A 17467-nucleotide genomic window follows, 5' to 3' on the forward strand; every position below is an offset into this window, starting at 1 on the left:
TTTCCTTATAAAAAAAGAAAGAACCAAAAATATTTAACCCCTCTCTCAATACCATACACAAAAATTAATTGAAGATAGATCATACAACTGAACAAAGTAACTAAGACAATAAAGTTACTAGGGAAACATATATTCATGACTTTGTAGAGGCAAATGTTTATTGAGGAAAACATAGTAGGATGTATCATAAAAGAGAAAAAAGGATGAACTGGATTACATCAAAATTAATATTTGCTTATCAAAAGACACAAATAAGAAAATAAATAGGTAATTACAGATAGATAGTATTCATAATATATGTATCTGACAAAATAATTTGTATCCAGAATGCATTAAAAAAACTATCTAATAATATAAAGCATACAACCTAATAATTTTAAAAGGGGTAAAAAACTTGAACAGGAACCAGAAACTTCAACAAATGAGATATATAAATGACAAGCACATGAAAAAGTTCTTAACACCACTAGTAATCAGCAAAGTGCAAATTAAAATTAGAATTGAGACACTACTACATATCTACTAGAATGGTTCAAATAAAAAATATTTCATATACAAAATATTGAAGAGAATGTGGGGCAACTAAAATTGCTGGTACAATTTCTTCAGAAAATTGACAGTTCCTACAAAGTTAACAAGCATCAATTTTGCAATTCAGCTCCTAGATATTTATGTAAGAGAGATAAATGTATACGGTTACAAAATACTTTCTACAAAAATGGTCATAGTGGCTTTATTCACAATCGTTAAAAATTGGAAGCTGACCCAATACTGATCAACAGAAGAACTGATAAACTGTGGTTTATTCGTGCAGTATAATACCACCCAACCAAAAAAAACAAAAACAAAAACAAAACTGAACATATGCAATAGAGATAAATCTCAAAAATATGCTGAGAAAAAGAAGCAATGGTGTCTCTCTATTTAAATTGTCATTAATCAGTGTTATTTGTTCTTGTAGCATCACTTGACAATGGCGATCTCTACTCCCTTGGAAATACTTGAAAAAATACTTCCTATGTGCTAAGGAATAAGTGAGAGGTGAGAAAGCAGAGATGGAAAGTGGCAATTCATTACAAATAAATATAAAAAAGGACACAGCACAGTAAGTAGAAAGGAACTGAGGTTGAGGAACAGTGTTTTTGTTATGCTTTGTTTTTATTCTTTAGGGCTTGTTTCTAATAAAAAATGAAAATTTGAGTTGGTCTAAATAATAACTAGAAGGAATAACTAGAAAGTGAGAGGGTGAAGATACATTAAAAAAAAAAGTAATATTGAATGAGGTTTCCAACTACAGAAGAAAGCATAGAATCCAGCATTTACCTCAAGTAATAATCATAGCCCACTATATCTGTCACTTTAACATGAAAAAGAAAAAACGGGCTAAATTAGACATAAGCTTGAGGTCTGGTAACCAAAAGTAGAGAGAATTCTATCTAGTAACTCTGTTTTCACTGTGAAGTAGAAGGCAAGATTATCTCCTTATGAGAGAAAGGAAAGGTGGGAAGTTTGAAGGTTTGCAAGTACAGAGCTGGAATTAATGCTATGGAGGAATGGAAAGAGTTCTGTAAAGAAAACATGATTAACTGGGTGCAGTGACTTGTGCCTATAATACCAGCTACTCTGGGAGCTGAAGTCGGTGGATCTCTTGAGCCCAGGAGGCTGCAGTGGACTACCTGATTGCAAATAATATTTTTCCTTCTGAGTGCTTAGCTACTCAGTGCTGACATAGGGAAGGATAGTCTACTAGAGTAAGCAGAATTTAAGTTTTCCCAGACAGAAAGGTAGTATTGCAAAAAAACTTTAGGGTACTATAAAAAGTGGGTGACATGATGTTCTATGGCATCTAAAGGTAGAAAAGGAAGCGAGGACAGGAGAGGTTTAGAATTAAGGAGAAAATGGACCAAACCTTTGGCCTTAATAAAGTTAAATAACCAAATAATAAAATTTGGGAGTTTAAAAAAAAAAAGCCAATACTAGGAGTTAAAAATTAGTTATTTTATGAGAGAAGAAAAGGTTATTAAGGTCACTAGTCGGCGTGAGTGTGAGGCAATTAATATTATTATTGAGATGGAGTAGATTTCAGTCCAGAAGGACTAAAGTGGTAGGAAAACTTTATGGCAGATACATTAAGGAACTGAAAGACCAGGATAATGCATATGTCATACCTGTGAATAATGAGGGTACCCAGGTTGGTAGCAGGATTTGGGTGAGGATTCAAAGAAAGACTAAGGGTTAGGAAGACTAAGAAGGAAACTGGATGTCCATAAACAGCAAAAGACAGAGGTAGAGGACACTACAGTCAAATGGAATGAATCACAAAGTATCTTGGCTTTTTGTTTGATTTATCTTATTTGCTTTTATATCAAGGAAATGTAAATGTTCTGGAAAATCAACCTCTTGATCCACAAGTATGTAAACAAAGAAAGAAGTTTCCATTTAAGGTGGCTTCAGGAAAGAGATGTCTATAAGAAGAATCAAGTTTCAATTAACGTCAAGAGGTAAAAGTAATAATAAAGTGTTTGAGGATGAACTGGTTCAAGGGGGCTATAAAAAATAGAGAGGGAAGAAAATAGCAGGAGATTAGTCCACGAAAAACCAAAGATAATACAGAATAATATGGGCATAAGTATTTTGTGGAGGACATGTGACCAAATGGGTCAGGTTGGACAGTGAGAAAAGTTAACAGGAATGTGTAGTATCTTGAACTAGCTTTATCTCAAAACTGCAATGATTACTCAGGCCTTTCCAGGACTCAGCTGTAGCCTTAGTAAAATGGAGGAGTTCCAATCCCTCCAGAAAAGGTCAGTTGGCTAGAATTCAGCACCACAGATGAAAGCCTCAGATCTCAAGCGTCTAGTTGGGTATCACCTATTCATTAGGAGCAACTCTAGGGTCCAGATCAGCATTTGTCAAAGTGTGGTCCATAATCACCATTAGAGTTGTCTGGGATAATCATGAAAATGCATATTCCTGGGCCCCATCACAGTCCTACTGAATCAGAATCTTAGGGGCTAAGGTCTATGGGTTTTCAGTTTTGTTTTGTTTTGTTTTTAAATTTCCCCTGCAATTGCTGTCACCATTAAAGTTTGAGAACCATTGCTTATATCTCGAACAAGCTAACAGGCAATTCTTTTGCATGTTAGCATTTGAGAAACACAGCTGGAAGCAGATGGGAGGCCTGAGCAGGGACTGTGAGACCCTTCAGCCTCTAGTGGACAGCAAGGCCTGGTTGGGCAGCAAAATTAAATTGTGAAAGTTTCTAATGATCCCCTGAAACTTTAGACTTTTTCTGAATTCAACAGGAAGACATAAAAGAATTTTGTGCAGCGAGGTAACCAAATCTGATACTTTTTAATAAGATTAGAAAGACTAGGAGGTTTGACATTAACTAATAGGCTAGAAAAAAAATCCAGTTGAGTTCCAAAAGCAATCCACTAAGTGCTAAATCAAGGCAACAAGTAGAAAGGAAGTTCTATTTGGTGTTTTACTTTTTAGAATATAGGAACAGCTTGGATGGGGGCAATGAGGCAGAGGAAAAACTGAAGATAACAATGTTTTTCAACTTCAGTGATAGTTAAAATACAAAGTCCAGGCCTCACCCTTCAAAAATACACAGTCAGTAATGTTGGGGAGTGGCCAAGGAAGCAGCATTTTGAACAAGCACTAACTCCCTGCCAGTTTTCAAATTCAGGTGGGCAGTGGGCCATACTTGGCAAAATATTGGGTTAGACAGATGGTAATGTCGTTAACCAAAACAGGTAATCTAGAAGTAGGTATGGGGTGGCTGAGGATGGTTGGGGAGCATTAGAAATCTACATTATAAAAAGTTTAAAACTACTATAAAAAAACGAAACACTTGTTTTTCCCAAAACCTAATAGAATTAATTAATCTAAACATAATTGTATCACACATAACCCAGCCCCCACCAAAAAATACCCACAAATATTTTACTTACTTTTATTTTAATGTCTTTTTAATGCACAGATTGTTGTGGCATCTGGACACATGACACACTTGGAAACAACACATTAAATTTATACTGCCCAGAATAGACAAAAAAGCTGCTTTGTAAGCACCATCAACAATGCTCATCATTGGGGGAGGGGTGGGCTGCATTAGCTGGGTCCCATGGAATAATATTTTTAAATTCTGGACTTGTCACAAATATAAAAGAGATAGGCACTTCAAACCTGAAAGCCCACATGAGGGAGAGAACTTCTATTAAACAGCGATTTTTTCAAGTAGGAAAATGATTGTTATGATTCACCAGGGTTTGCGTTCAATAGTATGGGAAATGTACTTGAGTTAATTTTCTGGATTATATTTGCAAAATAAGATAGGTTAGTTAAGCTAGGATTGGTTTATGATGCAACTTTTAGTAGTCAAACTAAAAAGTCATTAATCACACAAATTGCACTATCCTTTAAATAAACGGTTTTCTTTAAAAATATAAACTTCTTTCTAAAAGTTTTTAAAGATTACAATAATATAGTACCCAACAAATGAAACTGCAGGCCCTGTTTTCAAGATTACAAAGTGCTAATACAAGAGCAAATATATAGCCAAACATGCAAAAAGAACAGACAACTGCAATTCTGCTACAAAGCCACTAAGGCGGGCAGCTTGTACCCCTGCATACTAAGAGCTTAATCAGACAAAAGGAATGAATAGAAGCAAAGGTACCGTTAGCTTTAGGGATTCTGAGGTTCAGAAAGGGCAGTTTCATATCCACTTGACTATTACCCAACAAACCTTCAGACTGCTTTTCCTGATGAGACAGAGTAATTGAAAAAGGAGTTATTGATCTAAAGATCACAAACTTTGAGTCTTCAATGCTTATAATCCCTCTAAATTGGATTATCTTAAGAAAATAAAATAAAACTCAAGATTGAATTATCACATGAATAAAAAACTTTATTTCATCCAGCTGGTACCAAAAACTGGGCTTAAAAAATGAAGGAAAACAAGAAGCTCTAGACGTAAACATCTCAGATGGCATCTACTTTTATCTCTGTAATTCCTGACTAAACGAACATAATTCCTTCTATCTTTATGAGCTACCTTTCTTGGCTCTAATGGAATATTAGTGAGTTCTTATGATTCAGATTTTTCAATAAATTTTTCTGAAAGAAAGATTTACTAGCAAAAAAAAGACACTGCTTTTATGTCTAACTCATATGTTAAATGCATTTGGCTAACAATTTCTAAGTAATTTATCTGTGTTCAGTGTAGATGAAATGTTCTGATACACTCTAAATATTATCAAAATTACTATTGATAGCCAACTTTGTTTTATCCAATGTTAAAATTTTTATTTTTCTTAATTTACATGCATCTTACATTGAAACAAAATATGAACCAAGTTCCCAAAATTTGATAGTTCTAGGATAAAACTACTATTAATAAGTTTAGGAAGTCTACAGATAAACATTCCTGAGTCTCTGTAAGTACCCTGTCAATCTAAGAGGGGGCTTACATAAGCCATATTACCCAATGTTATTTGTCCAATTTCTCAAACAATGCATATTATCATCCCATGAAGCCTCTATTTCATGTAAAGTTTGGGAAATGGAGGCCTAGATCATTGGAAAGCTAATTAAGATGGCTTGTAACCGAAGGAAATAAGTATTTTGGTTAATAAATAAAAGATATCAAAAACTGGCTAAGAGACGTGCTTATCAACCAGTTCCCCAGGTTGTGACAATAAAAGGAATATTCTGTCATCAGAGACCTATACCAGGATGACCATATAATTTACCATCCAAGCCAGAACACTTTTGAAAATGAAAGAGGGGCCTATTCATTATATCAAGATAAACTTAAACGAGGACCATCCAGTACAGCCCTTGCCCCAACTATGAAGCACACAAGGACAATTTACCCACAAACCATAGCTCAGCTAGTTGCATCACCCATAAGGTGTTGCAATTCAAGGAAAGAATGGCAAATTTTCTTCTAAAATACTGCATTTCAGAAAACAGATTAATATTTTAGGTAATACCTGAAGCAGATATGAGAATATCTCAATACTAGGTTGTGCTGAGACAGACTGTCCTTATTTACAAAATCATTCTGTGGCACGTGACACTACTGAATACTCCGTCCTCAAACTTCAAGCCGTAGGCTTCCAAGTCAGCACTTTCCTGATTCTCCTACATTTCAATTACTTCTTTACCTCTTTCACTAGCATTCTTCCTTTAGCTGCCTATGAAACTATGGTGTTTGTGTTCCCCACAGTTCATTCACTTTATATATTATGCCCTCCTTGTGTACCTCATTCCCTCAAATACATTCCCAGGGCCTATATACCTACTCCCAACTTCTTCAATCATCCATCTAGCATCATTCTAACAAAGCATAACCAACTTGAATTTCTCAATTGTCCTTTAGCAAATTTCTCCCATTTTTTTTTGTTGTTGTTGTTAACTAAACTAACCAATACGTGTTCTCATTGCATGCTATCCTCTTCTGATGGTGTTAACTTGTGGCACTTGATTAAGGTGGTACCTGCCTAACTTCTTCACTGAGAATTTAGTCTTTTACCCTTTGTAATTAATAAGTATTTGGTGTGGAGCTGCTTTGAAACTATGTGAATATCCTATTCATCAAATTTGCAACTGCTTGGTTAGCTTTTATTGATGTCTCTTGGTTGAATTACTTATATTCTGACAGGTGACATATGATGATTTTATAATTCTTTATTTCTTCCATATTTTCTAGTATCCTACTATATTAAAAAGCATTTTTCCTCTCCATTTATTTATTCATATATGTGTTTACAGCAATATGTACTCATAGATTTTTTATTCAACTAGTTAGAATTCATGTATATCATTTTAAAATTTTTGATTCCCAAATTGTCCTAGATTTGGCCAATGAAAGTTCCTTAAAGGTGGTTTGTGTCCTTCTGGCATATCATCATCATTTTTTAAGAACCTCTTTATTTTCTGACACATAAGACATTCATGGTTTAGCATGTGTTTTCTCTGCTCATGCCCTGGAACCTGCCATTTCTCTAAGGAGCCCAGTTCCCCTTTAGTGGAGTATGGTTTTTAGAAAGCAAGATCTGAGGACAAGACATGCTCATTGCTAATAAAATGATACTGTTCACAGGCCTTCTAAGCAGAGAAAGCTAGGAAATATACATATTGGTGTGAGCTCAGTACTTCCAATTTCCAATCCAGCATCACACAGCTCTCATTCTACTTTGCCCTTTCCACATGTATATTTAAAACTTTCTTCTCTGACATTAGGAAACCTGTCAGAGTCAGACATTATTATCAATGTAAAGTTTTCATATTTGATTTTTTGCATAATATTTTGTAAAACAATTAATACCTAAGATTTTTTAAATTTGTGAATCACCTATGAAACAAAGGATAAGAACCTACTTGAGTTAAATATACAGAATAATTAACCTATGCTCATATAGGCCAACTTGGTGATAATGGTAATATCAAAAATTAAATATCCCATAGAAACCTATCACCTTATTTTACACCTTACAGACATATGCTCCACTCTATGGCAAGAAAACTTAGACTATGCTTAAACCAACCATACCTACTACTGAAGCTGGCCATGGGGTCTGTTTCTCCTAAACATCTGACTGTCTGCAAAATGGATAGATAAAATAATAAAATCACTGTTCTTTGAAGATAAGGCATAAAGATTCTAGATAGAAAACTAAAAGTGTGATTCCTATGTGTAGCTGCATACCGTAGGTTTACATAAGTTTTTACACATTTAGAAACACAGCTTGTCTATATCAGATTGCTAACTTTCAAGATATATATTATGAAATGATGTTACTATATATTGATTCATCACTTAATCTAAGGTTTAAACACAATTATTCTCACACTTCTGACTATAAAACACACAGATAACATATCACTCACTGAACCTCATCGATCTATTTTAATAGAAAGCATCACTGATGCTAATTTTTCGTCATTTCTATGTGTATTATCAATTTCAAGTAATTAGGTTTCCAAATTCAACAAAAACATCCTTAAGTGACTAGGAAAAGTCACTTATCCACACAGAGAGAGCAGGAGAGGAAGTGTGAAGAAAAGAAAAACCTCTCTCTCTCTCTCTCTCTCTCTCTATATATATATATAGATAGATAGATAGATAGATAGATAGTATTTCAATGGTGAACTGAAAAAGAAAGTTCTAATTGGATACAAGGATAGTGTCCAAAAGATATTCAATATTTATCCCTTGGCAAAATAAATAATAGTAGGGAAATGTACCAGAGAAGAAGGCATAAAACCTTAGCCATATCTTTTCAATACAAGACTAGATGACATTGACAAAATCATGCAATTGCCCTTCTTACATAATTCCTAAATTCTCTTCCAATTTAAAAAACACAGAATACATAAGCATATGTATCAGACTAAGGGTAATTATTTTCATGCCTAGAAACACATCCTTGTATGTTAAGACAGAACTAATGATACACATCCTTGTACGTTAAAACAGAACTAACTTTTAAGCATATATATCTTAACACTAATAGAAGTTATGTGCACTGAAATAAGCTTATATATATAAGAGGAAACAAAGAGCTCAAGACAACAATAAGAATGCCTTCATGGAAATTTTGCTTCTAATATAATAGTTTCAAAATGCTGTATGACTTATTTAAAAGAGCTTTATTAGTAATTAAATGTCAAAAGCATAAACACAACTGGTATATATCCAATTTCATAGAAGCTGTACTAAATGCACTCATTATAGTGAAGTCCCATGTGATTATAGCATTAGCACTTTGCTAGTATTTTGTAGACTGGTCGTTTTCAAACAGATTGTGGTATTATAACGTGTATTTATCAACTATGATACAAGTTACATTTTCAAAATACCACTGAATTATTCTACTAGAAAAATACAAGAAAGAATTTTGAGCTTAAAAAATTGACAAAACAATGTGGAAAAAGGTTAATGGAAAGAAGCACTGGGCTATTAACTAATATAACTCTACTATGTAGAAACAAATAAATAAGCAAAAATAGAGGGAACAGTACAATACTAAAAAGTATAAATAGATTTCCTGTAATCATTTATGGAGAAAAGAATTTCTCACGTATAAACTGAAATACAAACAAAAACCCAGATGTTCTACTGTGTTCCAGTTTTTTATCTTTCATCTCCTATTCCCTAATTCCCATTCTATCAAATCTATCATGCCTTTTAGAAGATATTTCATTTAAAAAAGATGTCAAAGTTCTGCTTGATAGTTAATTGTTGGCCTTTTTAAAAGCATTCAGTCTCACAAAAATTAATAAACAAAGAAAAGCTAGCAAATGAAAACATGAAAGATATAATTTGAAATAAACTGTTCAAGAGTAATAAAATATTCCAACTTCATCAATGTTGTGGACTACAAATATTAAAACACTTCAACTGCAAAATGTTTAGAAGCTATTGCTAAAATAAAATAATCAGGGTTTTGGTTAAAGGCGTGTTTATTCTGTGAAAATTCACCATCTACATATTCTGTTTTCTGCATGTTGCTTTATGTACAGTATTATGTATTTAAAAACATTTTGAAAAATTAGTAATGTAGCTAAAGTGATGCTTAGGGTAAGCATAAACTAGAAAAGACAAGATTGAAACATAATTAACAAAAAAGAAAATAATAGAAAAAGAATAAAGTCCTTCAAATTACAAAAAGTCATAAACTAAAAGCAATAAATCATTACATAAAAAATAGAGTCAAAAGAGATGATCAACATAGACAAAAACTGAGCCGTTGAAAAATAACATGGCAGAAACTTTTGTCCTGACACAATAAGAATAAATATACAAGCAGCATTAGAAATAAAATAGAATACGATCCAATGTTCAGTAGAGATTAGCATTATATAATAGGAGGATTCTATAAAAAATTTCACATCAATAAATTTGAAAATTAAAATAAAAACACATTTCTTTAAAAATAGACTTCCCAATAGCAGCTCAAGAAGGTAGAAAACCAATAGAATAAAATTGAATGGAACTATACTTATTTTTTAAAAAATCAATCCTTGTTTAAAAATCTACTCATAAAAAATAAGACACACGCATACACACACACACACACACACACGCAACAGGTAAGACTAAATAGTCAACAGGGAAGTTTTATTAACTATTCAAGGATCACATAATCCCTATAACAAGCTTCATCAGAAATATAAAATAATAAACTGTTTTGAAGCCTAAAAATTTGCACACTTCTCAATGCATTCATAAGGCTAATAGAATCTTGAAATAAAAACAAGGCAAGGTCATTATGAGAATGAAAAATTACAAGCCAATCTTATTGATGAACAAAGATATAAAAATTCTGAACAAAATAATAAAAAGCCAAATCCAGTATGTATAATCATAATGATAAAATTTTCCATGATGAAGCTGGGCTAATCATAAAAATGCAAGGACAATTTAACATTAGATAATATCCTAATAATATTCTTCTTGTTAACAGATTAGAGGAGAAAAATACTGACAGACCTCAATCGATACAGAAAACTAAAAGTTACATTCAATACCATTCATTATTACAGGGAGAGAGAAGGAAGGAAGATAGAGAGGTATGGACAGAGGGAAGCAGGAAGGGAGAAAGCAAAGGAATTTAGTAAATAGAAATAGAAAAGAACTTTTTACTCTGTTGATACATAGACAAACAGACAAAGCAAAGACTATCCTTAATAGAGACAAATAAAAAGCTCTCTTTTAAAAATCATAAGCAAGACAAAGAAATTGTAATGAGAGATCCAGATAGCACAGTGAGACAAAAGGGGAAAGAGCATAGAGGACTGGAAAGGAAAAAAAAATAAAACACTATGATTCACAAATAGGCTCTAGGATGGCAAAGGGAGAGAAACTGCAGACAAATATTAGATCTGTATAAAATTATTTATAACATCTCAGCCAGGTTATGATATATAAATTTTATATATAAAATTCTAATTTAAAAAAAAAATTCTAATTTACTCTAGCAACAAAATCTACAAAGTAGCTACAAATACTATGGATTCCTCTAAAAAATATGTGCATGGCCACTTACAGAACTTTTATAGGAGCTCAGATTATTACAATAAGGTAAGAATAGTAATTAATAAAATATTTGAGGAAGCAATGTGAAAAAACCCAGTAAAGTTAAAGATTATGTACATACAAGAATCATTAATGCAACTGCTAGTTATATGAACCAGGGAAACAATTCTATATGTGCACAAAAATACTAGTAAATGCATTCACTGAAAATGTTTTTAATAACAGCAAAAAAGAAAAACAAAACTATGTTCACATAATTTATTCATAAGTGAAATATAAAGCATATAAATATAAATATAAAATGTGTTAACAAAGACACATGTATTTATATACTTACAAAACAATTTAAAACATGCAAATCAATAGTCAATATTATTTAGGAAAAATACTCGTATACCTACACACACATATGCACTCAAATGGTAAACGCCAAATTCTGTGCTTATATAACAGGAATGAGAAAGATACAATTAAGATAGCTTGTACAGCATTATTTATTTAATCAGATTTGTCGACAGTATATTGTTGGGTCTTGCTTTTCTACCCAGTTAAAAATATGTGTTTCAAATGTACAATTAAGATTATTTTATTTAATGTAATTAACAATATGTTTGCATTTATATCCAACATCCTACAATTTATTTTCTATTTGTCCCATCTGCTTTTATCTCATCTTCTTTGTTCTTTTTTACTTGCTTCTTTGGGATTAACTGAGCATTTTTTAGTATTTTATTTCACCTTCACTTTTAATTTATTAGGCATCCCCTCTGTGTTACATTTTTTGTAGTTACTCTAGAATTTATAATATATATGTAACCTTACTATAATCTATCTTCAAATAATATTATACTACTTTACATATTACATAAGACCTTGCAATAATACACTTTCAATCTCAACCTTCTATCCTTTGGGATATTATTGTCATACATTTAACATGTACATTTTTATTAATATAAACCATTGCTAATATTTTTGCTGTAAAGTGCCAAAATATCTTTTTCAAAACCTTAAAAATGATAAAAATGCCTTTTGTATTTACCTACATATTTACTATTTCCAATATTTTTGAGTAGATTAATGTTTCATTTTCCCTTTTTCTGAAGAATTCCTTTAACATTACTTGCAGTGCAAGTCTTTGGGAAATAAATTCTCTCAGCTTTTGTTTAGAGACAAAAAACTTTTATTTTGTCTTTAATTTTTAAAGAATATTTTTCTTCAAATAGAATTCTAGGGTTCTAGGGTCACAACTATTCTTACAGTACTGAAAACTAACGCTCCTTTGTCTATTAACTGGGATAGTTTTGTGGAACCGTCTTTAAATTATCTTTAAGCTTACCTTTTTATATTTTAAAATATTTAATTGACATATTTGAAGTATACAACATGATTGGATATATGTATACAACATGATTGGATATATGTATACAATTTGTACCGATTATTGCAATCAAATTAATTAACACATCCATCGCCAACCCTTTTAAATTTATCTTTAGTTTATATTCCTCATCCATGCTGGTTACTTTTAATGATTTTTGCATTATTGTTTCCAGCAATTTAGTTTTTTAATTAAATTGCTTTGGTTCCTATCTGTTTGTCTATTTTTATACTGGTCAGGCTTCTCTGAGCTTCTTAGGTGTAACATTTCATAGTTTCATCAAATTTGGAATAACTTCTGACATGATTTCTTGAAATACTGTTTTTTCTTCCCATGTTCTTGCCACCATTCTGAGACAATATCTACACATATATGAGACCATGTTTTGTTTCATAAGTAACCAAGGCACTATTAATTTTTGTTGGGAGGGGAAATTATTCACTCTGTCTTTCATTTTGGATCAATGTTACTGTAATATCTTTTTTTTTTCTTTTTTTTTGTGAATCACCTGAGGTCAGGAGTTTGAGACCAGCCTGGTCAACATGGTGAATGGTGCAATATCTTTAAGCACACTGAACATGTCTTCTGCAGTGTCCAATCTCCTGTTAATACCATAGAGTAAAATTTTTCATTCAAAAATGATAGTTTTCACCACTAGAAGTTCCTTTGATTCTTTCTAATACCTTCTGTTTTCCTCCTATGCTAAGGATTTTCCTTAAATATTTCAAAATATAATAACTGATTACTTTTTTTTGCTGGTAGTTCTACCAAATCTATCATTTATAGATCTATTTCTATTGACTATTTTTCTCTTGGTTATGACTAACACTTCCTGCTCTGTGACATGACTAGTGATTTTTACCAGATTATGAAACTGTAATTGTTACATTGTTTAATGTCTAAATATTGTTTTATTCTTTTAAAATATTTGGGGCTTTTTGTTGGGAGGCGAAAGAGAGTTAAGATTAGTATGGTCAGGTTTTATTTAAGATTTTTTTCTAGGTTGTGTCTAAGCAACCTTTACTCTAGGGCTAGATCAGCCAAATTCGAAAACATTATGAAGACATGCCATTCTGACTGGTCAAAACCTTAATATCTCCCTACTCTGTGTGAGCTCACAGAATTGTTTTATTTGTGAATTTGAGAGAAGCAAAGGGGCTAGAATGGCTTGATCCAGCAAGTCAAACAGCAGCTCCACACAGCCAAAATGCCTACCCAGTGACCCCATCAGGCAAAAAGACTCCTAGCTTCATGGATATCAGAGACATGAAGGGGTATCAGAGAAGGAAAGAAACCACACCAGCTTTGCCTAGGAAAATAAGCAATGGCTCCATACAACCAAAAAGCTCACCCTACAACCCTGCCCAGGCAAAGAAATGCCTCCACAGACCTCAGAGAAGCAAAGGGGCTACACCTACTTGAACTGAGAAGGCAAGCAGTGACTCAACACAGCCAAAAAAGAAATGCCACCCTATAACATTACTCAGGCAGGGAAATTCCCACCTCTATGCATTTTGGAGAAATGTAGGCACAAGTCCTGCTTGATCCAAGGGGTCAAACAGCCACTAAATTCAGCCCATCCTAGAGTACCACACACAGAGGGAAGCAAATCCTCATCACACATTCCTAAGGAGCATATTCTCAGGTCCCACCTGTTTAGAGCAGCAACTCCACCTAAACTTGCAGCCTGCACCCTTGCCCAACCACAGATCCCAAATAGCAGAATTACCCAGCCAAGGAATACATCTTATACCTGGGCTGACAAGAAGCCATTGCAGTACCCAGCCAGCAGCTTCACTTAATAGGAGAGCCTGGTTGGCAGTCTCACCAGTTCAGCAGAGCCCAGAGAGTAGCATTATCTGACATCAGAGCAAAGGTAGTGGCCCAGCCAACTAGAGAATACACAAATTATCTTCATGATCATCACCAGCTGGCCCTTCATGAATCACATGCTAGACAAAATAATGAAGTTCTATCCGTGTTGTAGAACACCTGTAAATGCGAGAAGAGCAGGCTGTCTTCTCGAATGTACAGGCCTATCAATAATCACCTTAAATGTAAATGGATTAAATTCTCCAATTAAAAGACTTACAGTTGCTGAATAGATTTAAAAGAAAAAAAAAAAAGAGAGAGAGAGAGAGAGAGAGACCCAACTATATACTGTCTACAAATGAATCACTTCACTGTCAGGGACACAAACAGACTGATAGTGAAGTAACAGAAAAAGATATGTGCACAAATGGAAAGCAAATGAGAGTGAAGTAGCTATACTTATATCAAATTAAATAGACTTTAAATTTTAAAACCATAAAAGAGACAAAAAAGGTCATTATATAATGATAAATGAGTTTTTCCAGCAAAAGGATATGATGTTTGTAAATATATATGCACCCAACATTAGAGCACCCAAATAATAAAGCCAATATTGTTAGATATAAAGAGAGAAGTTGACTCCAACACAATAATAGTACAGGACTTCAACACACCACTTACATTAATGGACAGATCATACAGCCAGAAAACCAACAAAGAAACTTGAATTTATGCTGCACTCTGGCCAAAAGAACCTAACAGATGTTTACATAATATTCCAACCAACTGCTGAAGCATATACATTCTATTCAACTGCACATGGAACATTTCCCAGGATAGATCATATGTTAGACCACAAAACTAGTGTTAATGAATTTAAGAAAACTAAAATAATATCAAGTATTTTTCTGACCACAATGGCATAAAACTAGAAATCAATAACAAGAGGAACTTAGAAACTCTACAAATATGTAGAAATTGAACAACATCCTTCTGAAAATGAATTTGTCAATGAAGAAATTAAAAGGGAAATTTATTTATTTTTTATTCATTTACTTTTCCATTTTTATTTTTTTGAGACAGAGTCTCATTCTGTCACCCAGGCTGAATTTCAGTGGTGCAATCTTGGTTCACTGCAACCGCCATCTCCTAGGTTCAAGTGATTCTCCTGCCTTAGCCTCCTGAGTAGCTGAGACGACAGCTGCCGGCCACCACACCAAGCTAATTTTTGTAGGTGGGCCTCCCAAAGCACTGGGATTACAGTCATAAGCCACTGCACCCAGCCAAAAGGGAAACTTAAAAATTCCTTGAGACAAATAAAAACACAACACACCAAAACCTATGGGATACAGCAAAAGCAGTTCTAAGAGATAAGTTTAGAGCAATAAATGCATGCATCAAAAAAGATCTCAAATAATGTAACATTGCACCTCAAGGAATTAGAAAAATGAACAAATGAAACTCATAATCAATAGAAAGAAGGAAATAAAGATCAGAGCAGAAAGAAATAAAAAATAAAAAATATAAAAAGTAAACAAACGAACAGTTGTTTTTTTGAAAAGATAAAATTAACAAACTCTTAGCCAAACTACATATAAAAAAAAGACTCAAATAAATTAATGATGAAAAAGGAGGCATTACACTGAAATTACAAAAATGCAAAAGGTCACAAGAGATAATTAGGAACAACTATACGACAAAAAATTGGATAATGTAGGAGAAATGGATAAACTCCTGGAATCATACAACCTACCAGGATTGACTCATGAAGAAACAGAAAGTCTGAACAGAACAATAATAACTGACCAGATTAAATTAGTAATAAAGTCTCTCACCAATGAAAATCCCAGGGCATGAAACCTTCCCTGTTGAATTCTACCAAACATTTAATAAAGAACTAATACTAATTTTACTAAAATTATTCCAAATAAGAGAAGATAATATGTCCAAACTCATTCTATGAGGCCATAATTACTCTGATAGTGACATCAGACAAGGACAGAACAAAAAAAAGAAAACTACTCTGATGATCATAGATGCAAACATCCTCAACAAATACTAGCAAGAGCACATTAAAAAGCTCATTAATGGTGTTCAAGTGAAGTTCACCCCAGGGATGCAAAGATGGTTCAACATATGCAAATCAATAAATATTATATAATACATTAACAAAATGAGTGACCAAATCCTTATGATCTTTTCAATAGATGCAGAAAAAGCATTTAACAAAATTCAACATCCGTTCATGATTAAAAACTCTCAACAAATTAGGTATAGAAGGTACACACCTCAACACAATCAAGGCCATACATGGCAAACCCACATACTGAATGTGGAAAAACTGAAAGCTTTCCTCTAAGATCTGGAACAAGAAAAGGATGCTCACTTTTACCACTTCTATTGAACATAGTACTGGAAGTCCTAGCCAGAGCAATTAGATAAGAGAAAGAATTAAAAGACCTCCAAGTTGGAAAGAAAGAATTAAAGTTGTTCTTGTTTGCAGATGACATTATTTTATATGGAGAAAATATTAAAGATTCCATCAAGCTGCAGGATTTGAATTCAACATACAAAAAATCAGTAGTATTTCTTCTTCTTTTTTTTTTTTTTAGGCAGGGTCTTGCTCTGTTGTCCAGGCTGGAGTGCAGTGGTACAATCTTGGCTTACTATAACAAATGCCTTCAAGGTTTGAACAGTTTCCCACCTCAGCCTCTCAAGTAGCTGGGACTACAGGCACATGCCACCACACTTGGGTAATTTTTTGTATTTTAGTAGAGACAGGTTTTCACCATGTTGCCCAGGCTGGTTGAACTCCTGAGCTCAGGCAATCTGCCTGCCTCAGTCTCCCAAAGTGCTAGCATTATAGGTATATAATCCTAGGAATGTAAATTAACACAGCCATTATGGAAAGAAGTATGAAGGTTAATCAAAAATTAAAAACATAACTACTATATGATCCAGCTGTTGGGTATACATCCAAAAATTAAACAAAATCAGTTTATCAAAAAGGTATCAGCACTCCAATGCTTATAACAGCACTATTTACAATAACCAAGTGATGAAAATCAACCTAAGTGTCCATAAATGAATGGGTGGATTAAAAAAATGGGACATATATATGGAATGAAATGCTATCCAGCCATAACAAAGAATGAAATCCTGGCACTCATGACAACATAGATAAATCTTGAGGACACTATGTTATGAGAAATAAGCCA

General features: G+C 33.2%; 1 protein-coding gene across 8 annotated transcripts in view; it reads right to left on the reverse strand.

Annotated features, from left to right (window-relative positions):
* Positions 1-17467, reverse strand: part of TRIQK (triple QxxK/R motif containing) — a 74682-nt gene that overhangs the window by 35619 nt on the left and 21596 nt on the right. Inside the window, exon 1 of one of the 8 annotated variants that reach the window (XM_037741867.1) lies at positions 3960-4011. The exons of the other annotated variants lie outside the window; for them this stretch is intronic. The gene's annotated coding sequence lies outside the window, so the exon portion shown is untranslated. Of the gene's footprint in view, positions 1-3959; positions 4012-17467 lie in introns of those variants that run through there. 8 annotated transcript variants of the gene reach the window in all.

The sequence above is a fragment of the Cebus imitator genome, unplaced genomic scaffold (assembly GCF_001604975.1).
Source record: "Cebus imitator isolate Cc_AM_T3 unplaced genomic scaffold, Cebus_imitator-1.0 Scaffold109, whole genome shotgun sequence".
Classification (NCBI taxonomy): domain Eukaryota; kingdom Metazoa; phylum Chordata; class Mammalia; order Primates; family Cebidae; genus Cebus; species Cebus imitator.